The sequence below is a fragment of the Hyla sarda genome, chromosome 2 (assembly GCF_029499605.1).
Source record: "Hyla sarda isolate aHylSar1 chromosome 2, aHylSar1.hap1, whole genome shotgun sequence".
NCBI classification, from domain to species: domain Eukaryota; kingdom Metazoa; phylum Chordata; class Amphibia; order Anura; family Hylidae; genus Hyla; species Hyla sarda.
Window position 1 is genome coordinate 33,477,495 of NC_079190.1, and position 13,653 is coordinate 33,491,147.

A 13,653-nucleotide genomic window follows, 5' to 3' on the forward strand; every position below is an offset into this window, starting at 1 on the left:
ACTGTTGCACTTAAGTTTAAGTAAAAAACCTGTAAAAATTTAAAAATAAAAAAATGTAAAGGTTTTTAAATATATTAACACGTAAAAAATTAAATAAATGCCCAATAAAACCCTATATCACCTTAAAGAATATATACATAATAGGTATTGCCACATCTGTTATTACTTAATAATAGTATTTATCTCGTACAGCTTGTCCCGCAAAAAAAGGCCTCACACAATGCGGTTGGACATAAAATAAAATTATGGCTGTCAGAACATGACAAAACAAAAGAAACAAAAGAAACAAAAAAAGGGGGGGGGGGATTTTGTTGAGAAAAGGAAAAAAAAAAAACAAAGCTACATAATTTGGTTATTATTACCATAATAGTACCGATCCACAGAATAAAAAATTTTTTTTACCACACAATGAATGCCATAAAAAACATTTTTTAACACCAGAAATTGTTTCACAAAAAAGAAAAGCCAAATCACAACTTCTAATTTGTGTTCCTGCAACCTTTCTGCATAGATAATGGTGTGTTGGGCTCCACAATCTTGCTAAAACATCCAACCACGTGTATGCTTCCAACTTCTGGGCCAAAATCCCGACACTTAGCAGAATTTATACCATTGATCTTCACAAGAGTTTCTGGAGTCCTAATAGCTCAAATTCATCAATGATCAATGTCTATATGTGACACTGGATATCAGCAGCATTTTACACATAAGATCCCTCTTGTAGCTTCTTGACATGTTGCAGTTTGGATGCGGTGACATGCTGAGAAGAAAATTATTCTTGCATGGAAACTTCCAAAAAGCTTCTGGTCATTGAAACTCGCCTTGACAGCGAAACATGAAATGTTGGGAACCTAAAATCTTTGGGTTGGTCTTTTCCTCTCATACCCTCTTCCTCAATGTTCACATGAGGCTTTAGAGCTCTCTTCCTGGTAGATTTTCAAATGTTCCATGCTTAACGCATTACTGTCAAAGTTTTTGTTTTCATTTTTTCAATATACTTTGAGAAAATTTGCTTAAGAAGTGTAAAACTTGTTTATAAAAACGGCCATTAAAGGGGTACTCCGCGCCCCTAGACATCTTATCCCCTATCCAAAGGATAGGGGATAAGATGTCAGATTGCCGGGTCCCACTGCTGGGGACCCCCAGGATCTCGGCTGCTGCACCCACCTGTATGGCCTCCACCTCACACCGGCAACGCTGAAGGCTTCGGATCCTGACCACAATGGCGGACGAGTGTGACGTCACGCCCCACCCCCTCAATGCAAGTCTATGGGAGGTATGTCACGTCCCCTCCCATAGACTTGCATTGAGGGGGTGGGGCATGACGTCACACAGGGCGGAGTCGTGACATCACGCTCGTCCACCATTGTGGTTGGGATCTGAAGCCTTCAGCGTTGCCGGAGTGAGGTGGAAGCCATACAGGCGAGTGCAGCAGCCGAGATCCCAGGGGTCCCCAGGAGCTGGACCCCAGCGATCTGACATCTTATCCCCTATCCTTTGGATAGGGGATGAGATGTCTAGGGTGCGGAGTACCCCTTTAAGAGACTTGGTCTTAATTTTATCATCAGATAAACAGTCCTAACAGCAGCAAATATGGCTAAGTTTGCTGACAGGGAGGTGGGGTTATCTTCCTGCTCTGCTCACTCCTTGCCTTGCTGAACTCAGTAGGGTCAGCTGAACCATGTTAGAGGCAAACAGAGGTCAGACATCTGCAGCATTTACAGAGAAGGACAGTGATTTTCAGGCACTGAATACAAAAATTCTCTTTGGTTAGTTGTGTGATACGATTTGGGCAATTATCTATCTATACTTTAAAGCACTGTGTTATGTTTAATTTCTGTGTGTCTAGCACCTAACATTCTCACAAATACATTCTATACTTCTATCTATTGCTCACTTGGTCTTTCATTCTGTACTTTGGAGGGAGTGTGTCAGTCAGTCTGTCTCTTGTCCTCATCTTCCTCCCCGAGTCTGCTGTGCTGTGTCACTTCAATCAATCACTGCAGGCTGCTCTGTAACCCCCTCCTCTGTTTTCATACTGCAGTCTGATATGACAGGAGTGAGCACAAAGGAGTGCTAGTCCCGCCGTCACTTCCTGGAGCTGGGACAAATATGATGCTGCAGCTGGACAGGATTATGTTCTGGATGGTATGGGGACCCCTAGTGATCTTATTTATAAGCCATGATTTATATACAAAAAGGAAATCATATTTTCTGATTAAATATATTAGGAAGGTTAATGTTTTGCCAAGATTTACAACAAATACGTTTTTGAATCCAACAGTGTATTTAAAGTTTCTCATCTGTTTCTGATTAGTACGGTTTCTTTCCAGGTTAATAATAGTCACCTCTTAGGACCAAACATTGGGAATTCCCAACCTTTGGTCCTAAGTATCAAGTACAAATCCAACACTTGTGGGGTAAAACAAAAAAAAACAATTTTTTTCATCAATATTTTATTGTGAAATATTGGATTTAGAAAAAAAATATATACAAAAAGCCAACAGTAAGATGTGCAAGTACAGTATTCAAATAATATATAGAGGTGTAAAAGCCGACTTCAAGTTGAGACATTTATACATGATGGAAGTTAGAACAATGCGTATTTACAAGCGTTAAATGTACGTAAAAGAAAAAAAAAAAAAGAAAAGAAAAACTCACTGGGTAATACCACTAAACATCTGAAAATATCCCGAACAAGCACAATATAGTACATCTTATGCAATTCACATGAAATAAAAAACTTCCATTCATTTTTAAGTTTACTACAGACCTAAGATCCAGAGTAGAGTTCAAATATATTTTTTCTTCTTTTAATACAATTTTAAAGTTAAAAAAAAAAAAAAAAAAAAAAAGGAGGTTAATACTGTGAAGCCCCTAAAAGAAAAAAAAAAAACTTTAAAAAAAACAAGCTCTCTTAAATATAAAAAAGTCAAATCTTAAATATCCAGTAAAAAAAAAAAAAAAAAAGCTATATAAAAAATGTGTTATTCTAATGACCCATTATTTAGAAAGGAGACAGAGGAAAAAGATAAAAGAACAAAAAACATTAAAATTATAGTCTTCAAATAAAATTTACCATGTACATTTTTTTATTTTATTTATTTAATCAGACAAATCCAGTTCATCATTCAGATTAATAAAACAAATGACGATTCAGTTACAGTGTTGGGATCTAAATATATATCTTTATACTGATTTCAGCCTGAAGTTAAATTAAAACATTAATATTTCTGATACAGTTTAATAACCTCTACATAAATATATATTAAAGCCCACCCCCCCCCACAGAAATTGAATATATTTTAAATAATGTAAATTTGTCAAATATTAAGAAGGAGGAGTGTTAAAAATCCACACAGACTCAGGGGTGTGGAAATTAAAAAGGGACTAAACGGAACACAATCTACTTGTCCCTCAAGAAAATCCACTTGTCCTGGTAGATAAAATAATTTCCACCAAAATAGTACAAACATAAGGGCCCTCATTTACTAAGAGTGTTGTGTAGGTTTCTTTGTGGGTTTTAATTCCCTACAATTTATTTTCCACGGTATTTACTAAGAATTTGGCAAACAACCCGACAAAACATGTCAGGTTTGCAATAGTAAATGAGGGCCGAGGTCTTTATTAGTTTCTGCACTTTTGTTTTTTCCTCCTCGCCCTATAATAGCCCTAACTCTTATTTTTCCATCTACAGACCCATATGATGCTTGTTTGTTGCAGGACCAATTATACTTTGTAATGACACCTTTTAAATTTTCCATATCTTATGCTCTGAAAAAAAAAAATATATATATATATATATATATATATATATATATATATATATATATATATATATATATATATATATATATATATATACATATATATATATATATATTTGTGAGGTGAAACTGAAAAAAATACAAATGTGGGTTCTCTTTTTTCGCCATTCACCTTGTGGTTAAACTTACATATTATTTTGGTACTTTAGGTCGGCCTGATTACAAAATACCAAATTTGTTTAGTTTCCGTCATATTTTAATTAACCCCTTAAGGACGCAGGACGTAAATGTACGTCCTGGTGAGGTGGTACTTAACGCACCAGGACGTACATTTACGTCCTAAGCATAACCGCGGGCATCGGAGCGATGCCCGTGTCATGCGCGGCTGATCCCGGCTGCTGATCGCAGCCAGGGACCCGCCGGCAATGGCCGACGCCCGCGATCTCGCGGGCGTCCGCCATTAACCCCTCAGGTGCCGGGATCAATACAGATCCCGGCATCTGCGGCAGTTCGCGATTAACATGAACGATCGGATCGCCCGCAGCGCTGCTGCGGGGATCCGATCATTCATAACGCCGCACGGAGGTCCCCTCACCTTCCTCCGTGCGGCTCCCGGCGTCTCCTGCTCTGGTCTGTGATCGAGCAGACCAGAGCAGGAGATGACCGATAATACTGATCTGTTCTATGTCCAAATACATAGAACAGATCAGTATTAGCAATCATGGTATTGCTATGAATAGTCCCCTATGGGGACTATTCAAGTGTAAAAAAAAATGTAAAAAAATGTAAAAGTAAAAGTAAAAAAAAGTGAAAAATCCCCTCCCCCAATAAAAAAGTAAAACGTCCGTTTTTTCCTATTTTACCCCCAAAAAGCGTAAAAAACATTTTTTATAGACATATTTGGTATCGCCGCGTGCGTAAATGTCCGAACTATTAAAATAAAATGTTAATGATCCCGTACGGTGAACGGCGTGAACGAAAAAAATTTTTAAAAGTCCAAAATTCCTACTTTTTTAATACATTTTATTAAAAAAAAAATTATAAAAAATGTATTAAAAGTTTTTTATATGCAAATGTGGTATCAAAAAAAAGTACAGATCATGGCGCAAAAAATGAGCCCCCATACCGCCGCTTATACGGAAAAATAAAAAAGTTAGAGGTCATCAAAATAAAGGGATTATAAACGTACTAATTTGGTTAAAAAGTTTGTGATTTTTTTTAAGCGCAACAATAATATAAAAGTATATAATAATGGGTATCATTTTAATCGTATTGACCCTCAGAATAAAGAACACACGTCATTTTTACCATAAATTGTACGGCGTGAAAACGAAACCTTCCAAAATTAGCAAAATTGCGTTTTTTGTTTTAATTTCCCCACAAAAATAGTGTTTTTTGGTTGCGCCATACATTTTATGATATAATGAGTGATGTCATTACAAAGGACAACTGGTCGCGCAAAAAACAAGCCCTCATACTAGTCTGTGGATGAAAATATAAAAGAGTTATAATTTTTAGAAGGCGAGGAGGAAAAAATGAAAACGTAAAAATTAAATTGTCTGAGTCCTTAAGGCCAAAATGGGCTGAGTCCTTAAGGGGTTAAAAAAAAAAATTCCTCACCCCTATGACATTATTATTTTTCCCTATACTTGGCTGCATGAGGGCTTTATTGGCCATAATCTACAGTTTGTATCAGTACCATTTTGGTATTGATCACACTTTTTGAACTTTTTTTACTTCATTTTTTCTGGGATATGATAAACATAAAACTGCAATTGTGTGATTTTTTTTTTTAAATGTTATAACCATTTACCATACAAGATATAAAATGTTATTTTTTTAATAGTTCAGACTAGAGATGAGCGAACTTACAGTAAATTTGATTCGTAACGAACTTCTCGGCTCGGCAGTTGATGACTTATCCTGCATAAATTAGTTCAGCTTTCAGGTGCTCCCGTGGGCTGGAAAAGGTGGATACAGTCCTAGGAGACTCTTTCCTAGGACTGTATCCATCTTTTCCAGCTCACCGGAGCACCTGAAAGCTGAACTAATTTATGCGGGATAAGTCATCAACTGCCGAGCCGAGAAGTTCGTGACGAATCGAATTTACTGTAAGTTCGCTCATCTCTAGTTCAGACAATTATGCGCGTGCCAATTCCAAATATGTTTGTTTATTTTTATTATGTTTACATATTTGTATATGAAAAGGGGGGGATATGAACTTTTAATATTGAAGGGGTTAATTGGTGTTTTTTTTTAAACTAACTTTTATTTTTTTAATAGTTAATTAGGAGGAATCATTAGATTCCTCATACAGATCAATGCAGTTCAATTGAACTCCATTGATCTGTGCACATTTGGTTGAGCCTGCTTAAGGCAGGCTCAATCAAATGCAGATCTATGGGGGCAGCCATGAATACAGAGGTAAGCCCTCCGGCTACCTCCACAGTGGATCGCCCCCACCCTCCCCCCCCTGCGATCCACCCCACTAGACCACCAGGGATGGTTAGAACATCCCTTTGGATGCCGCTGTCAACTTTGACAGTGACGATCTAAAGTGTTAATAGCTTGGCGCGGCGATCACCGCATGCCGGCTACTGAAATCCGCTGGGGGCCGCCAGGTATGGAGCAGACTCAAGTCAGAAGCCAGCTCCATACACCCTGTGAGGTGCAGACTTTCATCCCATGTAAGTCTGCGCCCGCTCTTGCACCTCCCACCGGCATTATAAAAAGAAAAGGGGGAAGTCGGTCCGGACCTGCTTGCCCGATACAGGGCTAAACCTATAAAAAAATTCCCCTGCCCGATGCCCGGAACTACATGTCCCGAGCGTCGGGCGATAGGATTTCCACATCCCCGCGATATAGGGGCAGAATTAAACACCAGAAAAGGTTTGAAAATTAACACTCCACACTGGAGACACTTATAACAACCCCTATATAGTAATAGGTCCGCTATTAAAAGGTGCAGGGAACCAATCTAGGTCACAACTGTTTGCTCTGGCTGTGTTTCCCAACCTTGGTGCCTCCAGCTGTTGCAAAACTACAACTCCCAGCATGCCTGGACAGCTTTCAGCTGTCCAGGCATGCTGATAGTTGTAGTTTTGCATCAGCTGGAGGCAACGTGGTTGTGAGGACACAGCGATATTTTTTTTTTTAAAGCCAACCCAATTTTTCACCTACAGACCCATCCATATAAGAGCTTGCTTTATGCAGAAACAAGTGTAGTTTGTAATGCCATTACTTATTTTACCACAAAATTTATAGCAAAGCACGAAAAGAAAAAAAAAAAAAGCAATGTTGCAACTTTTTTTTTTTTTTTTTTCCTAAGGGGGAGGGGGTCACTTCTATGAAAGATGTGATGTAAAATAAGAAGGAGGGGTAGTTTATTCACATTAATACATTTTTCTTATAATTTTTATTCACCATTTTTTGTCCATAGGGGACTATTACATGCTATCTTTTGATTACAAACACAGTTTAATACTAAGCTATGGAATAGCACTGCTCAGTGTTATTGGTGCTCTGCTTGTCCCGCCTGCCGAAGCAGCATGGATTAGCAGAGCACCATTGTCCCGCATGCAGGTGGGTAAGGGACCACTGGCTATCATCTTAGATGAGACCCTGCAATTGCAATGCGGAGGTCCTTATCAGCCCCCTTATCCAGGAAGAGAAAAGCAAAGGTAATATCTTTCAAAAACAGCTCCCTGTCTGTCTCCAGGTTGGGTGTGGTTTTACAACTTGGCTCCATTAACTTCAATGGAAATGAGCTGCAGAACCACACCAACCTGGAGACAGACTGGGAGCAGTTTTTGAAAGAAATTAGCTGTTTTTCTATTCCTGGATAACCCCTAGAACAGACCATTTTTATTTTTTTAACACTTTTAGATGCGGCAATTACCTTTAAGGGTTACACACTGCATTCATGAAGCATGCTCAGCTTGTGATCAGGCTTTATAAACTCAAACCGCAACCTGGGTGTACATGTATGTCCTGTGTCATCAAGAGGCTAAAAAGTATTTCTGCATTCAAAGTGCACCGAAAAAGTCCAGTATGACGCTTTGCGGTCTTATAGGACAGTATATACTGCATTCCGTCCGGAGAGACGTCAGAGGGTCATGCTGGACTTTTTCTGACAATCAAAACGAAGCTTAACTCATCAGCTATACAGAAAAGCAACACTTTGGGCAAAACTGATACACTGTGGCATATCAAGATCAATGATTGAGAGGGTGAAGCATAAGTCTAAGTTTCCACTTTTTTTTCCCCTTCCTTTTTGACCTTGGAAAAAGAAAAAGGCAAAAAACTGCCCTGTTACTTTGCTTGTTATTTTTTCAGAAATAGTGTGTGTGTGTGTGTGTGTGTGTGTGTGTGGGGGGGGGGGGGGGGGGGGGGGGCAGTCTTTCCTCCTGAAGACTTCTATGGGAAAAACACGCCAAGATTTTGTTAAAAAAAAAAAAACACAAAAAAAAACCACCGTAGTCTCCACATGCTACGATTTTGGAATTTAGCACTGAGCCCAATACTGCAAGAAAAAAAAAAAAAGGAGTAAAAATAATTAAAAAAAAATAGCCAAGTGTTTGATCTTCATAAGTCTCTTTCAGCTAACCATCTGCCTGCTGTATTTTTGCAAATATTAAAATTACTATTGGAAACAAGTTTTTTTCTTTTTTTTCCTGCTCCAACCCTTTAATCCTCACACTAAGATTTTTGCAAAAATATATCCCAAGGTACATTTCATTTTAGGAAATTGCTGATCAACACTTATAAAAATGTTTTACTTTTAGGTCTTCCATAACGCAACCCATCAACATAATGAAATAAAAATTCACTGGCAAAGGGCTGGACTGGTTCTACTTAACTATAAACTACATTGAGGAGGTTGGGGGATATATATATATATATATATATATATATATATATATATATATATATATATTTATATCTATATATATATATATATATTTATATCTATATATATATATATATATATATCTATATATATATATATATATATATCTATATATATATCTATATATATATCTATATCTATATCTATCTATATCCCCAACCTCCTCAATGTAATTTATAGTAGTATAATATACTACTTATAGTAATATATATACTTTTTCCTGACTAAACTTCTCTGCTGAAATGACAAACATAAAAAGTCATAAAGGGGGGTAAAGTATATTGCAGTGTTTCCCCAACCAGGGTGGCTACAACTTCTAGCATGCTGGGAGATCTAGTTTTGCAACAGCTGGAGGCACCCTAGTTGGGAAACAGTGCCATAGGGAATGAGGGGAGCGGTACCTGAGCATGCACATTGCTGCTACAGTCGCTCTGGGAACATTTGATCCCTATTCTCGTGATGGTTGGGGATCCCCATCGATCAGCTAGTTACCAGCTGTGAATACAGGATATCTTTTAATCTTGGCAAAGGACTTGGCTTATCACAACTCATGGAAATAAAATTGCAAGCAACTTTTTAAACCTCCCTAGCGACTCCTTTCATAAAAGGAACACTAAAAGTTGTCTGGTAATGTTGCTTTTCCAGGCAAAAACATTTTATCCCCTATCCAAAAGGATAAGATGTCTGATCGCCGGGAGTGGGGGGGCCCACTGGTGAGACCCCCCCACCCCCGTGATCTCCCTGCAGCACCCTCTTTCTATGCAGGTGCTGAATCTCCAGTTTCAGAAACCTCCGGGTTTCCATTACTGAGGACGTGACGTCACGCCCCCTCCATTCATGTCTATGGGAGAGCAAGTAATCCTGTTGCACCTGTATTGGGAACTTGATGTCAGTTCCGGCTGCAGAGACCATTGGGCGTATCTGAAAGGAGGTTTGTGTTATTTGTAAATGTGTATTTAAACCCCTCAGTACAGTAATATCACTGCCATGACTAAGCGCTTATGCTCAATACACGGCGGGGTTTCATTTCGATTTTAGAGTGACATGTCACCACTAACACCACAGAATTTTATTTTTTAATTTGGATAAAGTAAACGTTAAGTTTTACTGCACTTGCATCTTGGGAGCTGGATTTTCCTTTTGTTCTCTGCTTTAAAGGGGTACTCCGCCCCTAGACATCTTATCCCCTATCCAAAGGTTGGACCCCCGAAATCTGTTGCGGCACCCAACATCCGGTGCAGGGAGCAAATTTTGCTCCGTGACGGATGACTGGTGATGCGGGGCGGAGGCTTGTGATGTCACGGTCACACCCCACTCATGACATCACAGCCACACACCCCTCAATGCAAGTCTATGGTAGGGGGTGTGGCTGTGTCTATAGACTTGCATTGAGGGGGCGTAGCCATGACATCACAACGCTTTAAACAAACGCCGGGTACAGCATAGAGATCGCTGGGGTCCCCAGTGGCTGGACGCCTGCGATTACACATCCTTTGGATAGGGGATAAGATGTCTAGGGGCGGAGAACTGCAGGAACACTTATCTGATATCCAAAGGATAGAGAATAAGGGTCTGATTGCTGGGAACCCCCCCCCCCACAATCTCCTGCACGACAGTCCAACAGTCCCCAAGAAGGCGACTGTCGATACCCGCACAAAGCATCGGTTGACACGGCCCCTTCATGTATCTCTATGGGAGAGCTGGAGATACAGCATTCGGACCGCCCGTGATCAGACACTTATCCCCTATCCAAAGCATAGAGGATAAGTTTTTTTTGCACTGGAGTACTCCTTTAACCCAAGGCAGAGTTTCCGCTGTTGCAAAACTACAATTCCCTACATGCCGGACAGCCAAAATCTTTCAACAGCTGGAGGCACTCTGGTTGGGGAAATACTGACCTAAGGAATACAATTGCAGATGGTCAGCTTAAAGGGGTATTACGGTGAAAAACAAATTTTTCATATCAAATGGCTCCAGAAAGTTTAACAGATTTGTAAATTACTTCTATTAAAAAATCTTAACCCTACCAGTACTTATCAGCTGCTGAAGTTCAGCGGTTCCTTTTTGTCTGACCCCAGTGCTCTCTGCCGACACCTGTCTCTCAAGAACTATCCTGAGCAGGGTAGGTTTACTTTGGGGATTTGCTCCTACTCAGGACAGTTCTTGAGACAGACAGAGGTGTCAGCAGAGAGCACTGTTATCAGCTGCTGAAGTTGAGTTCTTTTCTGTCTGACAAGTACTGGTAGGATTAAGAATTTTTAATAGAAGTAATTTACAAATCTCTGACTTTCTGGAGCCTGTTGACATGGAAAAAAACATTTTTACTGGAATACCACTTTAAACACACACATCCCTCCTGAGTCTATGCAGTCTTCCTAACAACAACAAAAAAATTTTAAAAAAAGGACAGAAGGAAAGGGTTCAGTTATATGGCAGCTTCATGCACCAAATACTAACGATTCCATAACAACATTAAACACCCCACAAATCTTCATGCGGAAAATTATTATATATTTTTTTACATTACAGTCTTGCATTATAATTCAAGGACAACATGATAGAATAAAAAAAAAAAAAAACTATAAAAATAATAAATTTTTTAAATTAAAAGCAAAAACTAAAATGTAACGATCATGACATTTTTTTATTATATACTTTTGGGAGGAAAATGAAGATCGGAGATAAGTTATAGATTGCAGGGGGTCCGAGCACTGGTGCCCCACGTGATCTCCTTAACAGGGCCGTGGCAGTCTGCAGGAAGTGCAGTGTCATCCCCAAAAGAAAGCACTGGCAGACACGCCCCCTCTGTTGGGATACATGGAGGGGGGGCGTGTCAGCTGCCACGTCATGCGGGGATGGAACGCCCCCTTTCCAGCATAGTGCTGCGGCCCCAGCGTTCAGACACCCCCTGTGATCTATAACTTATCCCCTATCCTTCAGGTAAGTTATATTACTTCTATTAAAAAATCTTAATCCTACCAGTACTTATCAGCTGGTAGGAACACACAAGACAGGTTACCCAATTCAGGCAACAGTGAGGTCAGAGTCCATTTAGTAGGCCTGATCACATTCATCTATGAGGCCTATAATGCCTGGATGCTTTTCCCTGGCCTTTTGGCACAAGAGAGGTAAAAGAACGCCTGATAAAAAGTTCTGTACAAAACAATTTTTTATATATACACACACGACTTCCCAACGCTCCTATAAATTAAATAGGTACACCAAAAGGCACTTGCAAGTAAAAATCCACAAACAGATCTTAAAAAAAGCACACCTCTTATGCTATTCCTCGCAGGCACTGTACAAAAAAAAAACAAACTAAAAATTAGGACATTTTCTTCATAATGGTACAAAATTACCGACTACTACAAAGAGAAGACAGATCTTTTATTTTTCCTTAATGTGAATGTCCAGGCTACAACATAATTCTGTTTAATTTCATCTAAATGGGTCCAAAATTCTGCACCGATTTCATAAAAATCTTTTTTTTTTTTGATACAAAGGTCCAAATCCTTTATATAGTCAGTGTCAAATGATAAAAATGTATCCATTAGTACAAGCTCTGTTTATGGAGCTGGAACGGAATGTGTCACTAAAGGTTTTTTTTAAATCAGATTTTTTTCCTTCAATTACAGATTTTTAATTACATTTTCTATCCATTATTGGCGCAAACATCTTACCTAAGCAGCAATTAACAGTATTTAGAGAAATGCTTTACAGAAGCTACATGGACCGTACATCTGTAGGCGACTGCCTTCTGTGGGAGAGTGCAGTGGGCATGCTTTGAGACAGTCACCTGTTGTGAATGGCCTCATCTCATCTTATCTATATACTAGGATCACTTTTCATTGTCATCTTGTCAATGATAACGTGATGACAGCTGAAAAGTGATCTCAACCGATGAGGTAGTGTCCGCCTTTTGAGAACTGCAAATTTACCATTTTAAAATTACTAAAATTATTAATTAGTATTAAAGGGGTATTCCAGGCAAAAAAAAACACATATATATACATATATACACATATATCTCTATCTCAACTGGCTCCGGAAAGTTAAACAGATTTGTAAATTACTTCTATTAAAAAATCTTAATCCTTCCAATAGTTATTAGCTTCTGAAGTTGAGTTGTTTTCTGTCTAAGATTTTTTTTAATAGAAGTAATTTACAAATCTGTTTAACTTTCCAGAGCCAGTTGATATATAAAAAAAAGTTTTGACCTGGAATACCCCTTTAATTCGTATTTTTACATACTGTGTTTAACAAACTTTTTTCTGTATCTTATATTCTGATGCCACATTCCCTTTCAGCTTGAAGTGTTAAAAGTTAAAGGGGTTTATCCAGGAAAAAAAAAACTTTTATATATTAACTGGCTCCAGAAAGTTAAAACAGATTTGTAAATTACTTCTATTAAAAAATCTTAATCCTTTCAGTACTTATGAGCTGCTGAAGTTAAGGTTGTTCTTTTCTGTCTAAGTGCTCTCTGATGACATGTGTCTCAGGAACCGCCCAGTTTAGAAGAGGTTTGCTATTGGGATTTGCTTCTAAACTGGGCGGTTCCCGAAACAGGTGTCATCAGAGAGCACTTAGAAAAGAACAACTCAACTTCAGCAGCTCATAAGTACTGAAAGGATTAAGAATTTTTTTTTTTTTTTTTTTTTTTTTTTTTTTTTATAGAAGTCATTTACAAATCTGTTTAACTTTCTGGAGCCAGTTGATCTATATAAATTTTTTTTTTCCTGGATAACCCCTTTAAAGCTCAGACCAGAGATTACACAGAGTAAGGATATATGACATCACTTCATGATAGGTAGGGGTCCACCAATGATCCTGAGAATGAAGAAGCCACAGTCTAGACCAGTGGTCTTCAACCTGCGGACCTCCAGATGTTGCAAAACTACAACTCCCAGCATGCCCGGACAGCCATTGGCTGTCCGGGCATGCTGGGAGTTGTAGTTTTGCAACATCTGGAGGTCCGCA